The sequence below is a fragment of the Thermobia domestica genome, chromosome 10 (assembly GCF_964235325.1).
Source record: "Thermobia domestica chromosome 10, izTheDome1.hap1.1, whole genome shotgun sequence".
NCBI classification, from domain to species: domain Eukaryota; kingdom Metazoa; phylum Arthropoda; class Insecta; order Zygentoma; family Lepismatidae; genus Thermobia; species Thermobia domestica.
Window position 1 is genome coordinate 115879199 of NC_137463.1, and position 22273 is coordinate 115901471.

At 35.9% G+C, this 22273-nt stretch overlaps 11 non-coding genes across 11 annotated transcripts; all 11 read right to left on the reverse strand.

The window, feature by feature from the left end:
* Positions 1–694: 694 nt before the first annotated feature.
* TRNAE-UUC (transfer RNA glutamic acid (anticodon UUC)) lies at positions 695–766 on the reverse strand. The gene has a single exon. It is a non-coding gene; the product is annotated as a tRNA-Glu (tRNA).
* Positions 767–1221: 455 nt separating this feature from the next.
* On the reverse strand, positions 1222–1293 carry TRNAD-GUC (transfer RNA aspartic acid (anticodon GUC)). The gene has a single exon. It is a non-coding gene; the product is annotated as a tRNA-Asp (tRNA).
* Positions 1294–3456: 2163 nt separating this feature from the next.
* TRNAE-UUC (transfer RNA glutamic acid (anticodon UUC)) lies at positions 3457–3528 on the reverse strand. Its single transcript has one exon. It is a non-coding gene; the product is annotated as a tRNA-Glu (tRNA).
* Positions 3529–3983: 455 nt separating this feature from the next.
* TRNAD-GUC (transfer RNA aspartic acid (anticodon GUC)) lies at positions 3984–4055 on the reverse strand. Its single transcript has one exon. It is a non-coding gene; the product is annotated as a tRNA-Asp (tRNA).
* A 4677-nt stretch (positions 4056–8732) lies between these two features.
* TRNAE-UUC (transfer RNA glutamic acid (anticodon UUC)) lies at positions 8733–8804 on the reverse strand. Its single transcript has one exon. It is a non-coding gene; the product is annotated as a tRNA-Glu (tRNA).
* A 455-nt stretch (positions 8805–9259) lies between these two features.
* On the reverse strand, positions 9260–9331 carry TRNAD-GUC (transfer RNA aspartic acid (anticodon GUC)). The gene has a single exon. It is a non-coding gene; the product is annotated as a tRNA-Asp (tRNA).
* Positions 9332–11493: 2162 nt separating this feature from the next.
* Positions 11494–11565, reverse strand: TRNAE-UUC (transfer RNA glutamic acid (anticodon UUC)). Its single transcript has one exon. It is a non-coding gene; the product is annotated as a tRNA-Glu (tRNA).
* A 2690-nt stretch (positions 11566–14255) lies between these two features.
* TRNAE-UUC (transfer RNA glutamic acid (anticodon UUC)) lies at positions 14256–14327 on the reverse strand. Its single transcript has one exon. It is a non-coding gene; the product is annotated as a tRNA-Glu (tRNA).
* Positions 14328–14782: 455 nt separating this feature from the next.
* On the reverse strand, positions 14783–14854 carry TRNAD-GUC (transfer RNA aspartic acid (anticodon GUC)). The gene has a single exon. It is a non-coding gene; the product is annotated as a tRNA-Asp (tRNA).
* Positions 14855–19527: 4673 nt separating this feature from the next.
* On the reverse strand, positions 19528–19599 carry TRNAE-UUC (transfer RNA glutamic acid (anticodon UUC)). The gene has a single exon. It is a non-coding gene; the product is annotated as a tRNA-Glu (tRNA).
* Positions 19600–20054: 455 nt separating this feature from the next.
* TRNAD-GUC (transfer RNA aspartic acid (anticodon GUC)) lies at positions 20055–20126 on the reverse strand. Its single transcript has one exon. It is a non-coding gene; the product is annotated as a tRNA-Asp (tRNA).
* Positions 20127–22273: the final 2147 nt, after the last annotated feature.

Sequence of the window (22273 nt, forward strand, 5' to 3'; positions counted from 1 at the left end):
TGGTAGATTTTAAGTTGTTTGAATTTAGCGATCGTTTCACTAGCAAAGCAATATGTGACATGAACCTCCAGGTCAAGCCAGTGAGAACCAAACCCATTTTCCCACGCTAACGGCACATAGGCCTAGTAAGGAGAAAGCTCGCTAATAATATAATGTTGTCTCCTGATTGAAATATATATGTTTAACAATCTAACTGGTTTTGTCCTTCAAAACATGAATAGAATTGCAACAATTATGTCCATGAAATAGAATCTCTGAGCTTTCATATTGCTCAAATGAAGATGGCGTATTGGTTATGCGGGAGAAACAATGAGTATTTAGAAAATGTAATTGTTTGAAAGTGATGTGATAAAATTAATGTCATGTATTTGTCAATGCGTGATGTTTCAAGAGTTTGGGTGTCTTAAACGAAGCAAAGATCTTGCAATCATTTCTTCTGAGTAAACGGCCTACATAGTAAATATTGAGCTTGTATGATAGTCAAGGATCGGTTGTGGTTAACTGTTTATATTAAGTGTAGGTCCTTTGTTTGCAAAGGTTGGTGTTTCAAAATTCAATACCAACGTGAATTATATACAAAGTGTTTTACAGTTTATTTTGGGTCAAGTTACTGCTGGTGTGGCATGTCGTAGAAAGCAGATTAAGTTGTCCGATATTTTATTGTAGGGAACGAAATAAGTGTAGTATAAAGAGGTTCCCATGCCGGGAATCGAACCCGGGCCTCCTGGGTGAAAGCCAGGTATCCTAGCCACTAGACCACATGGGATTGCTCTTTTTCTTTTTTCCGTCGTCCAAGGTGTAGGCTACTTCTTGCATTTCATGAGAGTCCAGTTCAATTATTAACCCAGGTAAATATAGATCATAATATTCCATATACAAAGTTAACATTGTGATTAGCATCCTTAATATTGTGTTCAACTTGTAGCTGATTTGTTTGTTCCTTTGTGAATTTTGCTGATAATTGTAAGAGATATTGCTATATTATTTTGATGCACGCAACTTGATTTTCTGGTTTGTTTTCAACAAAATCTGAAACACCGTAGTGCGTAAATTTCATTACGTTCCAGAAATACGAGTGGAGGTGTGCGAAATTAGTTTCCAACTGTGGGGAAGTTATCAGTCACTGCTGCAAATCTAGTAGCTCTCAGTCATATGGTGGATTTTAGTCAGCAAGTATTTGCTGAACATAGGTTCGTTTCATAAATCAACAAAATTTCTTTTCTCCCCGGCGGGGAATCGAACTCCGGTCTCCCGCGTGACAGGCGGGGATACTAACCACTATACTACCGAGGACCACACATCGTTTGGCAAAATATTTAGTTAACAAATTATTCATTTCTGGCCTTCACTTTCGGTTTGTTGTTTCATCGTATTCTTTCCTCATTTCAACGAGCATCAATATAGAGTGCAGCGGGGAGGGATTTTAAATCGTTACGTTGTACGATATATAAAGCTGAACTAAAAATTTGTCATAAAATCCAGCGATCCTTTCAGCATAGCCAATCGTCTATCATCTTACTATTTCGAAGATTCTCCATTTTGAAAGAGTGGTCCTTATCCGTTTGGGGTCACAGTTTCTGCACCTTTCAACTTTCCATTCATTACCTTTCTAAATTCAAATAAATGATTAATTTCGTGTTCTATTTTCACAGTTCGGTTGCTCTTGTAACTGACTTTTTTCCACAAAACCAATCAATATTTCCTATTTCATCATATGGTTGGCAAGTACGCGAACGGAGCCTTCCGAATACGATGGTCAGCTGAGTCACGATTGCAGCTGTGGCCACCAGGCGGCAGTACAAGAGATCCATGTGTTCTTCTGTAAGCCCAAATAGAACTGATTCTTATTTGTGTGGTGTTCTTCAGTGAGTAAAGACATATGAGGGAATAGTGTTGTGGAAGATTGAATTAGAGAAGACGAGCGAAATTTATCATTAGTGAGGAAGTCGAACGGAATCGCCGTATGTAAAGTACAGTAACAAACCCGTCAAGACAAAACTGGCCAGTATAACAAACCCACTTTTATTCTTCATCTTATGATAAGATCCCTCAGTTGTTTGTGGTTTCTCGTATACTGTAAATAGACTTTGCTTAGAATATTATTTCATATAAACATTTCTCTCATTATAATGTTCGTTTTAGTTTGCTAATCCTTGCGATTGTATTTAACGAAATACAACCGTAATTACCTTTCACTGTTGAGAAACGTTTCTCCTTCCTATTCGCAATAATACAACGTTTACCTTTCCTTTACTCTTATAAGTCGAGGCTAAGCTCAAATTAGACAAATGGGCTGCGTTTTCAGGGTTTCAGAACAAGAACAAAGTAAGCAAGAAAAGACACCGTAATAGTAGTTGAAGAAAGTGAATCAACAATATTGTTGTGACAGAATATTAGTCAACTTTAATAGTAATTAATGTTTTGAGCACTAAAGTCATAAAGTTGTGTAGCGCTAAAAAGATTAGAAATAGAGACAAAGAGGAAATATTTTTTCCATGAAGGGTGAGAAAAAGGCAATGCCGTTTCGCAGCTTTCCTTTCATCACCGCATTTTATGATCTGGAAATTAAAAGTTCGTAGTGTTTTGTAAGCGAAATTTTATCAGTTAATCACGAAGAATTGGAAACAAGTTTTGAGAGAAATATTTAAACCGATAAGTTGAGGGATGTATGTAAGTGTCGTAATCAACAACACTTAACGGTAAGTGAATATCATATAGAAAGTAAGTCTTAGTTATTAAGAAAAAATCATTCTCGAATAGTATGGTACATTTTAAGTTGTTTGAATTTAGCGATCGTTTCACTAGCAAAGCAATATGTGACATGAACCTCCAGGTCAAGCCAGTGAGAACCAAACCCATTTTCCCACGCTAACGGCACATAGGCCTAGTGAGGAGAAAGCTCGCTAATAATATAATGTTGTCTCCTGATTGAAATATATATGTTTAACAATCTAACTGGTTTTGTCCTTCAAAACATGAATAGAATTGCAACAATTATGTCCATGAAATAGAATCTCTGAGCTTTCATATTGCTCAAATGAAGATGGCGTATTGGTTATGCGGGAGAAACAATGAGTATTTAGAAAATGTAATTGTTTCAAAGTGATGTGATAAAATTAATGTCATGTATTTGTCAATGCGTGATGTTTCAAGAGTTTGGGTGTCTTAAACGAAGCAAAATTCTTGCAATCATTTCTTCTGAGTAAATGGCCTACATAGTAAATATTGAGCTTGTATGATAGTCAAGGATCGGTTGTGGTTAACTGTTTATATTAAGTGTAGGTCCTTTGTTTGCAAAGGTTGGTGTTTCAAAATTCAATACCAACGTGAATTATATACAAAGTGTTTTACAGTTTATTTTGGGTCAAGTTACTGCTGGTGTGGCATGTCGTAGAAAGCAGATTAAGTTGTCCGATATTTTCTTGTAGGGAACGAAATAAGTGTAGTATAAAAAGGTTCCCATGCCGGGAATCGAACCCGGGCCTCCTGGGTGAAAGCCAGGTATCCTAGCCACTAGACCACATGGGATTGCTCTTTTTCTTTTTTCCGTCGTCCAAGGTGTAGGCTACTTCTTGCATTTCATGAGAGTCCAGTTCAATTATTAACCCAGGTAAATATAGATCATAATATTCCATATACAAAGTTAACATTGTGATTAGCATCCTTAATATTGTGTTCAACTTGTAGCTGATTTGTTTGTTCCTTTGTGAATTTTGCTGATAATTGTAAGAGATATTGCTATATTATTTTGATGCACGCAACTTGATTTTCTGGTTTGTTTTCAACAAAATCTGAAACACCGTAGTGCGTAAATTTCATTACGTTCCAGAAATACGAGTGGAGGTGTGCGAAATTAGATTCCAACTGTGGGGAAGTTATCAGTCACTGCTGCAAATCTAGTAGCTCTCAGTCATATGGTATATTTTAGTCAGCAAGTATTTGCTGAACATAGGTTCGTATCATAAATCAACAAAATTTCTTTTCTCCCCGGCGGGGAATCGAACCCCGGTCTCCCGCGTGACAGGCGGGGATACTAACCACTATACTACCGAGGACCACACATCGTTCGGCAAAATATTTAGTTAACAAATTATTCATTTCTGGCCTCCACTTTCGGTTTGTTGTTTCATCGTATTCTTTCCTCATTTCAACGAGCATCAATATAGAGTGCAGCGGGGAGATATTTTAAATCGTTACGTTGTACGATATATAAAGCTGAACTAAAAATTTGTCATAAAATCCAGCGATCCTTTCAGCATAGCCAATCGTCTATCATCTTACTATTTCGAAGATTCTCCATTTTGAAAGAGTGGTCCTTATCCGTTTGGGGTCACAGTTTCTGCACCTTTCAACTTTCCATTCATTACCTTTCTAAATTCAAATAAATGATTAATTTCGTGTTCTATTTTCACAGTTCGGTTGCTCTTGTAACTGACTTTTTTCCACAAAACCAATCAATATTTCCTATTTCATCATATGGTTGGCAAGTACGCGAACGGAGCCTTCCGAATACGATGGTCAGCTGAGTCACGATTGCAGCTGTGGCCACCAGGCGGCAGTACAAGAGATCCATGTGTTCTTCTGTAAGCCCAAATAGAACTGATTCTTATTTGTGTGGTGTTCTTCAGTGAGTAAAGACATATGAGGGAATAGTGTTGTGGAAGATTGAATTAGAGAAGACGAGCGAAATTTATCATTAGTGAGGAAGTCGAACGGAATCGCCGTATGTAAAGTACAGTAACAAACCCGTCAAGACAAAACTGGCCAGTATAACAAACCCACTTTTATTCTTCATCTTATGATAAGATCCCTCAGTTGTTTGTGGTTTCTCGTATACTGTAAATAGACTTTGCTTAGAATATTATTTCATATAAACATTTCTCTCATTATAATGTTCGTTTTAGTTTGCTAATCCTTGCGATTGTATTTAACGAAATACAACCGTAATTACCTTTCACTGTTGAGAAACGTTTCTCCTTCCTATTCGCAATAATACAACGTTTACCTTTCCTTTACTCTTATAAGTCGAGGCTAAGCTCAAATTAGACAAATGGGCTGCGTTTTCAGGGTTTCAGAACAAGAACAAAGTAAGCAAGAAAAGACACCGTAATAGTAGTTGAAGAAAGTGAATCAACAATATTGTTGTGACAGAATATTAGTCAACTTTAATAGTAATTAATGTTTTGAGCACTAAAGTCATAAAGTTGTGTAGCGCTAAAAAGATTAGAAATAGAGACAAAGAGGAAATATTTTTTCCATGAAGGGTGAGAAAAAGGCAATGCCGTTTCGCAGCTTTCCTTTCATCACCGCATTTTATGATCTGGAAATTAAAAGTTCGTAGTGTTTTGTAAGCGAAATTTTATCAGTTAATCACGAAGAATTGGAAACAAGTTTTGAGAGAAATATTTAAAGCGATAAGTTGAGGGATGTATGTAAGTGTCGTAATCAACAACACTTAACGGTAAGTGAATACCATATAGAAAGTAAGTCTTAGTTATTAAGAAAAAATCATTCTCGAATAGTATGGTAGATTTTAAGTTGTTTGAATTTAGCGATCGTTTCACTAGCAAAGCAGTATGTGACATGAACCTCCAGGTCAAGCCAGTGAGAACCAAACCCATGATAGTCAAGGATCGGTTGTGGTTTGCTGTTTACATTAAGCGTGGATCCTTTGTTTGCAAAGGTTGGTGTTTCAAAATTCAATACCAACGTGAATTATATACAAAGTGTCTTACAGTTTATTTTGCGTCAAGTTACTGCTGGTGTGGCATGTCGTACAAAGCAGAATAAGCTGCCTGCTGTTTCAAGCATAAGGTGTATCCTTTTATGTAAAAGCATTTATAAACAGCTACAACCTGTTTTCATATCTAAGTACTTTTACTCTAACCTAATGATGTTTCATTATAGTTACGTGTTTAAAGGTCCGTACTTTTCCTTAACTATTACGTTCAGTACCAATTAAATCTCAACAAACGTTGTGTTATCATGATGTGTAATCCGACAGTGACAACGGAAACGATACCCAATGTTTTGGGATGTCGAATGATCTATCACACTGAATTCTTTTGTTATGTTTTATAATTATGTGCTCCAGAAACACCATCAGACATTATGTAACCTTAAAATATCTCCTAACATCTTCAAATAAATTGTAGAGTTTTTTACAGAATAGGGACGGAACTTATGTTTGTGTTTCCCTCAAAAGCATATAGAACCACTGTGGATACTAAAGACATTGTTGCGGAATTGGAAGAGCTTTTCTTGAAAAACAGAATATTCCAGTTTACATTTGCTGCAATTTTAGCTGTGTGTACAAATTTAGATTAAGCGTTCATCTAAAAGTATTACATTGTCTTGTATTTTACTAGTGAATAAAACTTAAATATATCTTCACTGAGTGTGTTTTGTAACCTCCGTGGATATTAATGTAACCACCGTGTTTGTCAAAATAATAAATTGCCATTTTTCAATATATATATATATATATATATATATATATATATATATATATATATATATATATATATATATATATATATATATATATTCTTGACCTCATCCACTATAATGGTTGTATTTGTTTAGCCCTTGGGTACCTAAAAAAATAAATTATACATTATTTTTCCAATTTTTAATTTTTAGATTTTTCCAATGCCAAAATTTCCCTTAATTTCAGCATCACCCATTACAGTGTTCAACAACGAAAATGTAAATTGAACAAAATCAGCTAATTCTTATTGATTTTGTGGTGCTGATCACGAATTTGAAAGTTATTTTCGAATATTAGCTCTACTTTCCGTTTTGCAGGCATGTCTAATAATAACGCTTTAAAAATTAATATATTCGCTTCGTTTGGGGTAAAATATTACTCTGATCCGGCAACACTGGAGAAACTATATGAACGCTTGGTTTCATTGTGTTCCTTATCTCAGTAGTGTTCTGCTATTGTTAGAAAAGACAGGTTTAGTGCAGTTACCAGCGTTTTGGGTGTGACATTTGTGTAGTGCAGGACATAAAAATACAACTACAAGTACGCAAAAATACTGGTATTTCGAATGTATATTTTTATATAGTTGTCGGAACTATTTCAAGTGACATTTTGAGGATTTCAATAAACAAAAATGCCGCGAAATTGTGTAAAGAGTGCGGATAGCTTCTGCTACGTGTGTGGGGAAGTGACATTTTCCTCACAAAAGCAGACTATAACACCACTAATAAGAAAATCCTATCAATATTACTTTGGTTGTAAAATTGGAGACCCAGGTAAATCTTGGGCACCCCACATTGTGTGTAACACTTGTGCCAGCAATCAAAGAAATTGGATTAATGGGAAGGAGCGCTCAATGCCTTCTGCAGTGCCCATGATTTGGAGGGAGTCAAGCGGCCACATCAGAGACTGTTATTTTTGTATGGTTCCTTCCGTCAAGAAGGGAATTTCCAGGAAGAAGAAGCGGGTCTTGATCTATCCTAACTGTTGAGAAACGTTTCTCCTTCCTATTCGCAATAATACAACGTTTACCTTTCCTTTACTCTTATAAGTCGAGGCTAGGCTCAAATTAGACAAATGGGCTGCGTTTTCAGGGTTTCAGAACAAGAACAAAGTAAGCAAGAAAAGACACCGTAATAGTAGTTGAAGAAAGTGAATCAACAATATTGTTGTGACAGAATATTAGTCAACTTTAATAGTAATTAATGTTTTGAGCACTAAAGTCATAAAGTTGTGTAGCGCTAAAAAGATTAGAAATAGAGACAAAGAGGAAATATTTTTTCCATGAAGGGTGAGAAAAAGGCAATGCCGTTTCGCAGCTTTCCTTTCATCACCGCATTTTATGATCTGGAAATTAAAAGTTCGTAGTGTTTTGTAAGCGAAATTTTATCAGTTAATCACGAAGAATTGGAAACAAGTTTTGAGAGAAATATTTAAACCGATAAGTTGAGGGATGTATGTAAGTGTCGTAATCAACAACACTTAACGGTAAGTGAATATCATATAGAAAGTAAGTCTTAGTTATTAAGAAAAAATCATTCTCGAATAGTATGGTAGATTTTAAGTTGTTTGAATTTAGCGATCGTTTCACTAGCAAAGCAATATGTGACATGAACCTCCAGGTCAAGCCAGTGAGAACCAAACCCATTTTCCCACGCTAACGGCACATAGGCCTAGTAAGGAGAAAGCTCGCTAATAATATAATGTTGTCTCCTGATTGAAATATATATGTTTAACAATCTAACTGGTTTTGTCCTTCAAAACATGAATAGAATTGCAACAATTATGTCCATGAAATAGAATCTCTGAGCTTTCATATTGCTCAAATGAAGATGGCGTATTGGTTATGCGGGAGAAACAATGAGTATTTAGAAAATGTAATTGTTTCAAAGTGATGTGATAAAATTAATGTCATGTATTTGTCAATGCGTGATGTTTCAAGAGTTTGGGTGTCTTAAACGAAGCAAAGTTCTTGCAATCATTTCTTCTGAGTAAACGGCCTACATAGTAAATATTGAGCTTGTATGATAGTCAAGGATCGGTTGTGGTTAACTGTTTATATTAAGTGTAGGTCCTTTGTTTGCAAAGGTTGGTGTTTCAAAATTCAATACCAACGTGAATTATATACAAAGTGTTTTACAGTTTATTTTGGGTCAAGTTACTGCTGGTGTGGCATGTCGTAGAAAGCAGATTAAGTTGTCCGATATTTTATTGTAGGGAACGAAATAAGTGTAGTATAAAAAGGTTCCCATGCCGGGAATCGAACCCGGGCCTCCTGGGTGAAAGCCAGGTATCCTAGCCACTAGACCACATGGGATTGCTCTTTTTCTTTTTTCCGTCGTCCAAGGTGTAGGCTACTTCTTGCATTTCATGAGAGTCCAGTTCAATTATTAACCCAGGTAAATATAGATCATAATATTCCATATACAAAGTTAACATTGTGATTAGCATCCTTAATATTGTGTTCAACTTGTAGCTGATTTGTTTGTTCCTTTGTGAATTTTGCTGATAATTGTAAGAGATATTGCTATATTATTTTGATGCACGCAACTTGATTTTCTGGTTTGTTTTCAACAAAATCTGAAACACCGTAGTGCGTAAATTTCATTACGTTCCAGAAATACGAGTGGAGGTGTGCGAAATTAGTTTCCAACTGTGGGGAAGTTATCAGTCACTGCTGCAAATCTAGTAGCTCTCAGTCATATGGTGGATTTTAGTCAGCAAGTATTTGCTGAACATAGGTTCGTTTCATAAATCAACAAAATTTCTTTTCTCCCCGGCGGGGAATCGAACTCCGGTCTCCCGCGTGACAGGCGGGGATACTAACCACTATACTACCGAGGACCACACATCGTTTGGCAAAATATTTAGTTAACAAATTATTCATTTCTGGCCTTCACTTTCGGTTTGTTGTTTCATCGTATTCTTTCCTCATTTCAACGAGCATCAATATAGAGTGCAGCGGGGAGGGATTTTAAATCGTTACGTTGTACGATATATAAAGCTGAACTAAAAATTTGTCATAAAATCCAGCGATCCTTTCAGCATAGCCAATCGTCTATCATCTTACTATTTCGAAGATTCTCCATTTTGAAAGAGTGGTCCTTATCCGTTTGGGGTCACAGTTTCTGCACCTTTCAACTTTCCATTCATTACCTTTCTAAATTCAAATAAATGATAATTTCGTGTTCTATTTTCACAGTTCGGTTGCTCTTGTAACTGACTTTTTTCCACAAAACCAATCAATATTTCCTATTTCATCATATGGTTGGCAAGTACGCGAACGGAGCCTTCCGAATACGATGGTCAGCTGAGTCACGATTGCAGCTGTGGCCACCAGGCGGCAGTACAAGAGATCCATGTGTTCTTCTGTAAGCCCAAATAGAACTGATTCTTATTTGTGTGGTGTTCTTCAGTGAGTAAAGACATATGAGGGAATAGTGTTGTGGAAGATTGAATTAGTGAAGACGAGCGAAATTTATCATTAGTGAGGAAGTCGAACGGAATCGCCGTATGTAAAGTACAGTAACAAACCCGTCAAGACAGAACTGGCCAGTATAACAAACCCACTTTTATTCTTCATCTTATGATAAGATCCCTCAGTTGTTTGTGGTTTCTCGTATACTGTAAATAGACTTTGCTTAGAATATTATTTCATATAAACATTTCTCTCATTATAATGTTCGTTTTAGTTTGCTAATCCTTGCGATTGTATTTAACGAAATACAACCGTAATTACCTTTCACTGTTGAGAAACGTTTCTCCTTCCTATTCGCAATAATACAACGTTTACCTTTCCTTTACTCTTATAAGTCGAGGCTAAGCTCAAATTAGACAAATGGGCTGCGTTTTCAGGGTTTCAGAACAAGAACAAAGTAAGCAAGAAAAGACACCGTAATAGTAGTTGAAGAAAGTGAATCAACAATATTGTTGTGACAGAATATTAGTCAACTTTAATAGTAATTAATGTTTTGAGCACTAAAGTCATAAAGTTGTGTAGCGCTAAAAAGATTAGTAATAGAGACAAAGAGGAAATATTTTTTCCATGAAGGGTGAGAAAAAGGCAATGCCGTTTCGCAGCTTTCCTTTCATCAGCGCATTTTATGATCTGGAAATTAAAAGTTCGTAGTGTTTTGTAAGCGAAAGTTTATCAGTTAATCACGAAGAATTGGAAACAAGTTTTGAGAGAAATATTTAAACCGATAAGTTGAGGGATGTATGTAAGTGTCGTAATCAACAACACTTAACGGTAAGTGAATATCATATAGAAAGTAAGTCTTAGTTATTAAGAAAAAATCATTCTCGAATAGTATGGTACATTTTAAGTTGTTTGAATTTAGCGATCGTTTCACTAGCAAAGCAATATGTGACATGAACCTCCAGGTCAAGCCAGTGAGAACCAAACCCATTTTCCCACGCTAACGGCACATAGGCCTAGTGAGGAGAAAGCTCGCTAATAATATAATGTTGTCTCCTGATTGAAATATATATGTTTAACAATCTAACTGGTTTTGTCCTTCAAAACATGAATAGAATTGCAACAATTATGTCCATGAAATAGAATCTCTGAGCTTTCATATTGCTCAAATGAAGATGGCGTATTGGTTATGCGGGAGAAACAATGAGTATTTAGAAAATGTAATTGTTTCAAAGTGATGTGATAAAATTAATGTCATGTATTTGTCAATGCGTGATGTTTCAAGAGTTTGGGTGTCTTAAACGAAGCAAAATTCTTGCAATCATTTCTTCTGAGTAAATGGCCTACATAGTAAATATTGAGCTTGTATGATAGTCAAGGATCGGTTGTGGTTAACTGTTTATATTAAGTGTAGGTCCTTTGTTTGCAAAGGTTGGTGTTTCAAAATTCAATACCAACGTGAATTATATACAAAGTGTTTTACAGTTTATTTTGGGTCAAGTTACTGCTGGTGTGGCATGTCGTAGAAAGCAGATTAAGTTGTCCGATATTTTCTTGTACGGAACGAAATAAGTGTAGTATAAAAAGGTTCCCATGCCGGGAATCGAACCCGGGCCTCCTGGGTGAAAGCCAGGTATCCTAGCCACTAGACCACATGGGATTGCTCTTTTTGTTTTTTCCGTCGTCCAAGGTGTAGGCTACTTCTTGCATTTCATGAGAGTCCAGTTCAATTATTAACCCAGGTAAATATAGATCATAATATTCCATATACAAAGTTAACATTGTGATTAGCATCCTTAATATTGTGTTCAACTTGTAGCTGATTTGTTTGTTCCTTTGTGAATTTTGCTGATAATTGTAAGAGATATTGCTATATTATTTTGATGCACGCAACTTGATTTTCTGGTTTGTTTTCAACAAAATCTGAAACACCGTAGTGCGTAAATTTCATTACGTTCCAGAAATACGAGTGGAGGTGTGCGAAATTAGTTTCCAACTGTGGGGAAGTTATCAGTCACTGCTGCAAATCTAGTAGCTCTCAGTCATATGGTGGATTTTAGTCAGCAAGTATTTGCTGAACATGGGTTCGTTTCATAAATCAACAAAATTTCTTTTCTCCCCGGCGGGAAATCGAACTCCGGTCTCCCGCGTGACAGGCGGGGATACTAACCACTATACTACCGAGGACCACACATCGTTTGGCAAAATATTTAGTTAACAAATTATTCATTTCTGGCCTTCACTTTCGATTTGTTGTTTCATCGTATTCTTTCCTCATTTCAACGAGCATCAATATAGAGTGCAGCGGGGAGGGATTTTAAATCGTTACGTTGTACGATATATAAAGCTGAACTAAAAATTTGTCATAAAATCCAGCGATCCTTTCAGCATAGCCAATCGTCTATCATCTTACTATTTCGAAGATTCTCCATTTTGAAAGAGTGGTCCTTATCCGTTTGGGGTCACAGTTTCTGCACCTTTCAACTTTCCATTCATTACCTTTCTAAATTCAAATAAATGATTAATTTCGTGTTCTATTTTCACAGTTCGGTTGCTCTTGTAACTGACTTTTTTCCACAAAACCAATCAATATTTCCTATTTCATCATATGGTTGGCAAGTACGCGAACGGAGCCTTCCGAATACGATGGTCAGCTGAGTCACGATTGCAGCTGTGGCCACCAGGCGGCAGTACAAGAGATCCATGTGTTCTTCTGTAAGCCCAAATAGAACTGATTCTTATTTGTGTGGTGTTCTTCAGTGAGTAAAGACATATGAGGGAATAGTGTTGTGGAAGATTGAATTAGAGAAGACGAGCGAAATTTATCATTAGTGAGGAAGTCGAACGGAATCGCCGTATGTAAAGTACAGTAACAAACCCGTCAAGACAAAACTGGCCAGTATAACAAACCCACTTTTATTCTTCATCTTATGATAAGATCCCTCAGTTGTTTGTGGTTTCTCGTATACTGTAAATAGACTTTGCTTAGAATATTATTTCATATAAACATTTCTCTCATTATAATGTTCGTTTTAGTTTGCTAATCCTTGCGATTGTATTTAACGAAATACAACCGTAATTACCTTTCACTGTTGAGAAACGTTTCTCCTTCCTATTCGCAATAATACAACGTTTACCTTTCCTTTACTCTTATAAGTCGAGGCTAAGCTCAAATTAGACAAATGGGCTGCGTTTTCAGGGTTTCAGAACAAGAACAAAGTAAGCAAGAAAAGACACCGTAATAGTAGTTGAAGAAAGTGAATCAACAATATTGTTGTGACAGAATATTAGTCAACTTTAATAGTAATTAATGTTTTGAGCACTAAAGTCATAAAGTTGTGTAGCGCTAAAAAGATTAGAAATAGAGACAAAGAGGAAATATTTTTTCCATGAAGGGTGAGAAAAAGGCAATGCCGTTTCGCAGCTTTCCTTTCATCACCGCATTTTATCATCTGGAAATTAAAAGTTCGTAGTGTTTTGTAAGCGAAATTTTATCAGTTAATCACGAAGAATTGGAAACAAGTTTTGAGAGAAATATTTAAACCGATAAGTTGAGGGATGTATGTAAGTGTCGTAATCAACAACACTTAACGGTAAGTGAATATCATATAGAAAGTAAGTCTTAGTTATTAAGAAAAAATCATTCTCGAATAGTATGGTACATTTTAAGTTGTTTGAATTTAGCGATCGTTTCACTAGCAAAGCAATATGTGACATGAACCTCCAGGTCAAGCCAGTGAGAACCAAACCCATTTTCCCACGCTAACGGCACATAGGCCTAGTGAGGAGAAAGCTCGCTAATAATATAATGTTGTCTCCTGATTGAAATATATATGTTTAACAATCTAACTGGTTTTGTCCTTCAAAACATGAATAGAATTGCAACAATTATGTCCATGAAATAGAATCTCTGAGCTTTCATATTGCTCAAATGAAGATGGCGTATTGGTTATGCGGGAGAAACAATGAGTATTTAGAAAATGTAATTGTTTCAAAGTGATGTGATAAAATTAATGTCATGTATTTGTCAATGCGTGATGTTTCAAGAGTTTGGGTGTCTTAAACGAAGCAAAATTCTTGCAATCATTTCTTCTGAGTAAATGGCCTACATAGTAAATATTGAGCTTGTATGATAGTCAAGGATCGGTTGTGGTTAACTGTTTATATTAAGTGTAGGTCCTTTGTTTGCAAAGGTTGGTGTTTCAAAATTCAATACCAACGTGAATTATATACAAAGTGTTTTACAGTTTATTTTGGGTCAAGTTACTGCTGGTGTGGCATGTCGTAGAAAGCAGATTAAGTTGTCCGATATTTTCTTGTAGGGAACGAAATAAGTGTAGTATAAAAAGGTTCCCATGCCGGGAATCGAACCCGGGCCTCCTGGGTGAAAGCCAGGTATCCTAGCCACTAGACCACATGGGATTGCTCTTTTTCTTTTTTCCGTCGTCCAAGGTGTAGGCTACTTCTTGCATTTCATGAGAGTCCAGTTCAATTATTAACCCAGGTAAATATAGATCATAATATTCCATATACAAAGTTAACATTGTGATTAGCATCCTTAATATTGTGTTCAACTTGTAGCTGATTTGTTTGTTCCTTTGTGAATTTTGCTGATAATTGTAAGAGATATTGCTATATTATTTTGATGCACGCAACTTGATTTTCTGGTTTGTTTTCAACAAAATCTGAAACACCGTAGTGCGTAAATTTCATTACGTTCCAGAAATACGAGTGGAGGTGTGCGAAATTAGATTCCAACTGTGGGGAAGTTATCAGTCACTGCTGCAAATCTAGTAGCTCTCAGTCATATGGTATATTTTAGTCAGCAAGTATTTGCTGAACATAGGTTCGTATCATAAATCAACAAAATTTCTTTTCTCCCCGGCGGGGAATCGAACCCCGGTCTCCCGCGTGACAGGCGGGGATACTAACCACTATACTACCGAGGACCACACATCGTTCGGCAAAATATTTAGTTAACAAATTATTCATTTCTGGCCTTCACTTTCGGTTTGTTGTTTCATCGTATTCTTTCCTCATTTCAACGAGCATCAATATAGAGTGCAGCGGGGAGATATTTTAAATCGTTACGTTGTACGATATATAAAGCTGAACTAAAAATTTGTCATAAAATCCAGCGATCCTTTCAGCATAGCCAATCGTCTATCATCTTACTATTTCGAAGATTCTCCATTTTGAAAGAGTGGTCCTTATCCGTTTGGGGTCACAGTTTCTGCACCTTTCAACTTTCCATTCATTACCTTTCTAAATTCAAATAAATGATTAATTTCGTGTTCTATTTTCACAGTTCGGTTGCTCTTGTAACTGACTTTTTTCCACAAAACCAATCAATATTTCCTATTTCATCATATGGTTGGCAAGTACGCGAACGGAGCCTTCCGAATACGATGGTCAGCTGAGTCACGATTGCAGCTGTGGCCACCAGGCGGCAGTACAAGAGATCCATGTGTTCTTCTGTAAGCCCAAATAGAACTGATTCTTATTTGTGTGGTGTTCTTCAGTGAGTAAAGACATATGAGGGAATAGTGTTGTGGAAGATTGAATTAGAGAAGACGAGCGAAATTTATCATTAGTGAGGAAGTCGAACGGAATCGCCGTATGTAAAGTACAGTAACAAACCCGTCAAGACAAAACTGGCCAGTATAACAAACCCACTTTTATTCTTCATCTTATGATAAGATCCCTCAGTTGTTTGTGGTTTCTCGTATACTGTAAATAGACTTTGCTTAGAATATTATTTCATATAAACATTTCTCTCATTATAATGTTCGTTTTAGTTTGCTAATCCTTGCGATTGTATTTAACGAAATACAACCGTAATTACCTTTCACTGTTGAGAAACGTTTCTCCTTCCTATTCGCAATAATACAACGTTTACCTTTCCTTTACTCTTATAAGTCGAGGCTAAGCTCAAATTAGACAAATGGGCTGCGTTTTCAGGGTTTCAGAACAAGAACAAAGTAAGCAAGAAAAGACACCGTAATAGTAGTTGAAGAAAGTGAATCAACAATATTGTTGTGACAGAATATTAGTCAACTTTAATAGTAATTAATGTTTTGAGCACTAAAGTCATAAAGTTGTGTAGCGCTAAAAAGATTAGAAATAGAGACAAAGAGGAAATATTTTTTCCATGAAGGGTGAGAAAAAGGCAATGCCGTTTCGCAGCTTTCCTTTCATCACCGCATTTTATGATCTGGAAATTAAAAGTTCGTAGTGTTTTGTAAGCGAAATTTTATCAGTTAATCACGAAGAATTGGAAACAAGTTTTGAGAGAAATATTTAAAGCGATAAGTTGAGGGATGTATGTAAGTGTCGTAATCAACAACACTTAACGGTAAGTGAATACCATATAGAAAGTAAGTCTTAGTTATTAAGAAAAAATCATTCTCGAATAGTATGGTAGATTTTAAGTTGTTTGAATTTAGCGATCGTTTCACTAGCAAAGCAGTATGTGACATGAACCTCCAGGTCAAGCCAGTGAGAACCAAACCCATGATAGTCAAGGATCGGTTGTGGTTTGCTGTTTACATTAAGCGTGGATCCTTTGTTTGCAAAGGTTGGTGTTTCAAAATTCAATACCAACGTGAATTATATACAAAGTGTCTTACAGTTTATTTTGCGTCAAGTTACTGCTGGTGTGGCATGTCGTACAAAGCAGAATAAGCTGCCTGCTGTTTCAAGCATAAGGTGTATCCTTTTATGTAAAAGCATTTATAAACAGCTACAACCTGTTTTCATATCTAAGTACTTTTACTCTAACCTAATGATGTTTCATTATAGTTACGTGTTTAAAGGTCCGTACTTTTCCTTAACTATTACGTTCAGTACCAATTAAATCTCAACAAACGTTGTGTTATCATGATGTGTAATCCGACAGTGACAACGGAAACGATACCCAATGTTTTGGGATGTCGAATGATCTATCACACTGAATTCTTTTGTTATGTTTTATAATTATGTGCTCCAGAAACACCATCAGACATTATGTAACCTTAAAATATCTCCTAACATCTTCAAATAAATTGTAGAGTTTTTTACAGAATAGGGACGGAACTTATGTTTGTGTTTCCCTCAAAAGCATATAGAACCACTGTGGATACTAAAGACATTGTTGCGGAATTGGAAGAGCTTTTCTTGAAAAACAGAATATTCCAGTTTACATTTGCTGCAATTTTAGCTGTGTGTACAAATTTAGATTAAGCGTTCATCTAAAAGTATTACATTGTCTTGTATTTTACTAGTGAATAAAACTTAAATATATCTTCACTGAGTGTGTTTTGTAACCTCCGTGGATATTAATGTAACCACCGTGTTTGTCAAAATAATAAATTGCCATTTTTCAATATATATATATATATATATATATATATATATATATATATATATATATATATATATATATATATATATATATATTCTTGACCTCATCCACTATAATGGTTGTATTTGTTTAGCCCTTGGGTACCTAAAAAAATAAATTATACATTATTTTTCCAATTTTTAATTTTTAGATTTTTCCAATGCCAAAATTTCCCTTAATTTCAGCATCACCCATTACAGTGTTCAACAACGAAAATGTAAATTGAACAAAATCAGCTAATTCTTATTGATTTTGTGGTGCTGATCACGAATTTGAAAGTTATTTTCGAATATTAGCTCTACTTTCCGTTTTGCAGGCATGTCTAATAATAACGCTTTAAAAATTAATATATTCGCTTCGTTTGGGGTAAAATATTACTCTGATCCGGCAACACTGGAGAAACTATATGAACGCTTGGTTTCATTGTGTTCCTTATCTCAGTAGTGTTCTGCTATTGTTAGAAAAGACAGGTTTAGTGCAGTTACCAGCGTTTTGGGTGTGACATTTGTGTAGTGCAGGACATAAAAATACAACTACAAGTACGCAAAAATACTGGTATTTCGAATGTATATTTTTATATAGTTGTCGGAACTATTTCAAGTGACATTTTGAGGATTTCAATAAACAAAAATGCCGCGAAATTGTGTAAAGAGTGCGGATAGCTTCTGCTACGTGTGTGGGGAAGTGACATTTTCCTCACAAAAGCAGACTATAACACCACTAATAAGAAAATCCTATCAATATTACTTTGGTTGTAAAATTGGAGACCCAGGTAAATCTTGGGCACCCCACATTGTGTGTAACACTTGTGCCAGCAATCAAAGAAATTGGATTAATGGGAAGGAGCGCTCAATGCCTTCTGCAGTGCCCATGATTTGGAGGGAGTCAAGCGGCCACATCAGAGACTGTTATTTTTGTATGGTTCCTTCCGTCAAGAAGGGAATTTCCAGGAAGAAGAAGCGGGTCTTGATCCATCCTAACTGTTGAGAAACGTTTCTCCTTCCTATTCGCAATAATACAACGTTTACCTTTCCTTTACTCTTATAAGTCGAGGCTAGGCTCAAATTAGACAAATGGGCTGCGTTTTCAGGGTTTCAGAACAAGAACAAAGTAAGCAAGAAAAGACACCGTAATAGTAGTTGAAGAAAGTGAATCAACAATATTGTTGTGACAGAATATTAGTCAACTTTAATAGTAATTAATGTTTTGAGCACTAAAGTCATAAAGTTGTGTAGCGCTAAAAAGATTAGAAATAGAGACAAAGAGGAAATATTTTTTCCATGAAGGGTGAGAAAAAGGCAATGCCGTTTCGCAGCTTTCCTTTCATCACCGCATTTTATGATCTGGAAATTAAAAGTTCGTAGTGTTTTGTAAGCGAAAGTTTATCAGTTAATCACGAAGAATTGGAAACAAGTTTTGAGAGAAATATTTAAACCGATAAGTTGAGGGATGTATGTAAGTGTCGTAATCAACAACACTTAACGGTAAGTGAATATCATATAGAAAGTAAGTCTTAGTTATTAAGAAAAAATCATTCTCGAATAGTATGGTACATTTTAAGTTGTTTGAATTTAGCGATCGTTTCACTAGCAAAGCAATATGTGACATGAACCTCCAGGTCAAGCCAGTGAGAACCAAACCCATTTTCCCACGCTAACGGCACATAGGCCTAGTAAGGAGAAAGCTCGCTAATAATATAATGTTGTCTCCTGATTGAAATATATATGTTTAACAATCTAACTGGTTTTGTCCTTCAAAACATGAATAGAATTGCAACAATTATGTCCATGAAATAGAATCTCTGAGCTTTCATATTGCTCAAATGAAGATGGCGTATTGGTTATGCGGGAGAAACAATGAGTATTTAGAAAATATAATTGTTTCAAAGTGATGTGATAAAATTAATGTCATGTATTTGTCAATGCGTGATGTTTCAAGAGTTTGGGTGTCTTAAACGAAGCAAAATTCTTGCAATCATTTCTTCTGAGTAAATGGCCTACATAGTAAATATTGAGCTTGTATGATAGTCAAGGATCGGTTGTGGTTAACTGTTTATATTAAGTGTAGGTCCTTTGTTTGCAAAGGTTGGTGTTTCAAAATTCAATACCAACGTGAATTATATACAAAGTGTTTTACAGTTTATTTTGGGTCAAGTTACTGCTGGTGTGGCATGTCGTAGAAAGCAGATTAAGTTGTCCGATATTTTCTTGTAGGGAACGAAATAAGTGTAGTATAAAAAGGTTCCCATGCCGGGAATCGAACCCGGGCCTCCTGGGTGAAAGCCAGGTATCCTAGCCACTAGACCACATGGGATTGCTCTTTTGGTTTTTTCCGTCGTCCAAGGTGTAGGCTACTTCTTGCATTTCATGAGAGTCCAGTTCAATTATTAACCCAGGTAAATATAGATCATAATATTCCATATACAAAGTTAACATTGTGATTAGCATCCTTAATATTGTGTTCAACTTGTAGCTGATTTGTTTGTTCCTTTGTGAATTTTGCTGATAATTGTAAGAGATATTGCTATATTATTTTGATGCACGCAACTTGATTTTCTGGTTTGTTTTCAACAAAATCTGAAACACCGTAGTGCGTAAATTTCATTACGTTCCAGAAATACGAGTGGAGGTGTGCGAAATTAGATTCCAACTGTGGGGAAGTTATCAGTCACTGCTGCAAATCTAGTAGCTCTCAGTCATATGGTATATTTTAGTCAGCAAGTATTTGCTGAACATAGGTTCGTTTCATAAATCAACAAAATTTCTTTTCTCCCCGGCGGGGAATCGAACCCCGGTCTCCCGCGTGACAGGCGGGGATACTAACCACTACACTACCGAGGACCACACATCGTTCGGCAAAATATTTAGTTAACAAATTATTCATTTCTGGCCTTCACTTTCGGTTTGTTGTTTCATCGTATTCTTTCCTCATTTCAACGAGCATCAATATAGAGTGCAGCGTGGAGGGATTTTAAATCGTTACGTTGTACGATATATAAAGCTGAACTAAAAATTTGTCAAAAAATCTAGCGATCCTTTCAGCATAGCCAATCGTCTATCATCTTACTATTTCGAAGATTCTCCATTTTGAAAGAGTGGTCCTTATCCGTTTGGGGTCACAGTTTCTGCACCTTTCAACTTTCCATTCATTACCTTTCTAAATTCAAATAAATGATTAATTTCGTGTTCTATTTTCACAGTTCGGTTGCTCTTGTAACTGACTTTTTTCCACAAAACCAATCAATATTTCCTATTTCATCATATGGTTGGCAAGTACGCGAACGGAGCCTTCCGAATACGATGGTCAGCTGAGTCACGATTGCAGCTGTGGCCACCAGGCGGCAGTACAAGAGATCCATGTGTTCTTCTGTAAGCCCAAATAGAACTGATTCTTATTTGTGTGGTGTTCTTCAGTGACTAAAGACATATGAGGGAATAGTGTTGTAGGAGATTGAATTAGTGAAGACGAGCGAAATTTATCATTAGTGAGGAAGTCGAACGGAATCGCCGTATGTAAAGTACAGTAACAAACCCGTCAAGACAGAACTGGCCAGTATAACAAACCCACTTTTATTCTTCATCTTATGATAAGATCCCTCAGTTGTTTGTGGTTTCTCGTATACTGTAAATAGACTTTGCTTAGAATATTATTTCATATAAACATTTCTCTCATTATAATGTTCGTTTTAGTTTGCTAATCCTTGCGATTGTATTTAACGAAATACAACCGTAATTACCTTTCACTGTTGAGAAACGTTTCTCCTTCCTATTCGCAATAATACAACGTTTACCTTTCCTTTACTCTTATAAGTCGAGGCTAAGCTCAAATTAGACAAATGGGCTGCGTTTTCAGGGTTTCAGAACAAGAACAAAGTAAGCAAGAAAAGACACCGTAATAGTAGTTGAAGAAAGTGAATCAACAATATTGTTGTGACAGAATATTAGTCAACTTTAATAGTAATTAATGTTTTGAGCACTAAAGTCATAAAGTTGTGTAGCGCTAAAAAGATTAGAAATAGAGACAAAGAGGAAATATTTTTTCCATGAAGGGTGAGAAAAAGGCAATGCCGTTTCGCAGCTTTCCTTTCATCACCGCATTTTATCATCTGGAAATTAAAAGTTCGTAGTGTTTTGTAAGCGAAATTTTATCAGTTAATCACGAAGAATTGGAAACAAGTTTTGAGAGAAATATTTAAACCGATAAGTTGAGGGATGTATGTAAGTGTCGTAATCAACAACACTTAACGGTAAGTGAATATCATATAGAAAGTAAGTCTTAGTTATTAAGAAAAAATCATTCTCGAATAGTATGGTACATTTTAAGTTGTTTGAATTTAGCGATCGTTTCACTAGCAAAGCAATATGTGACATGAACCTCCAGGTCAAGCCAGTGAGAACCAAACCCATTTTCCCACGCTAACGGCACATAGGCCTAGTGAGGAGAAAGCTCGCTAATAATATAATGTTGTCTCCTGATTGAAATATATATGTTTAACAATCTAACTGGTTTTGTCCTTCAAAACATGAATAGAATTGCAACAATTATGTCCATGAAATAGAATCTCTGAGCTTTCATATTGCTCAAATGAAGATGGCGTATTGGTTATGCGGGAGAAACAATGAGTATTTAGAAAATGTAATTGTTTCAAAGTGATGTGATAAAATTAATGTCATGTATTTGTCAATGCGTGATGTTTCAAGAGTTTGGGTGTCTTAAACGAAGCAAAATTCTTGCAATCATTTCTTCTGAGTAAATGGCCTACATAGTAAATATTGAGCTTGTATGATAGTCAAGGATCGGTTGTGGTTAACTGTTTATATTAAGTGTAGGTCCTTTGTTTGCAAAGGTTGGTGTTTCAAAATTCAATACCAACGTGAATTATATACAAAGTGTTTTACAGTTTACTTTGGGTCAAGTTACTGCTGGTGTGGCATGTCGTAGAAAGCAGATTAAGTTGTCCGATATTTTCTTGTAGGGAACGAAATAA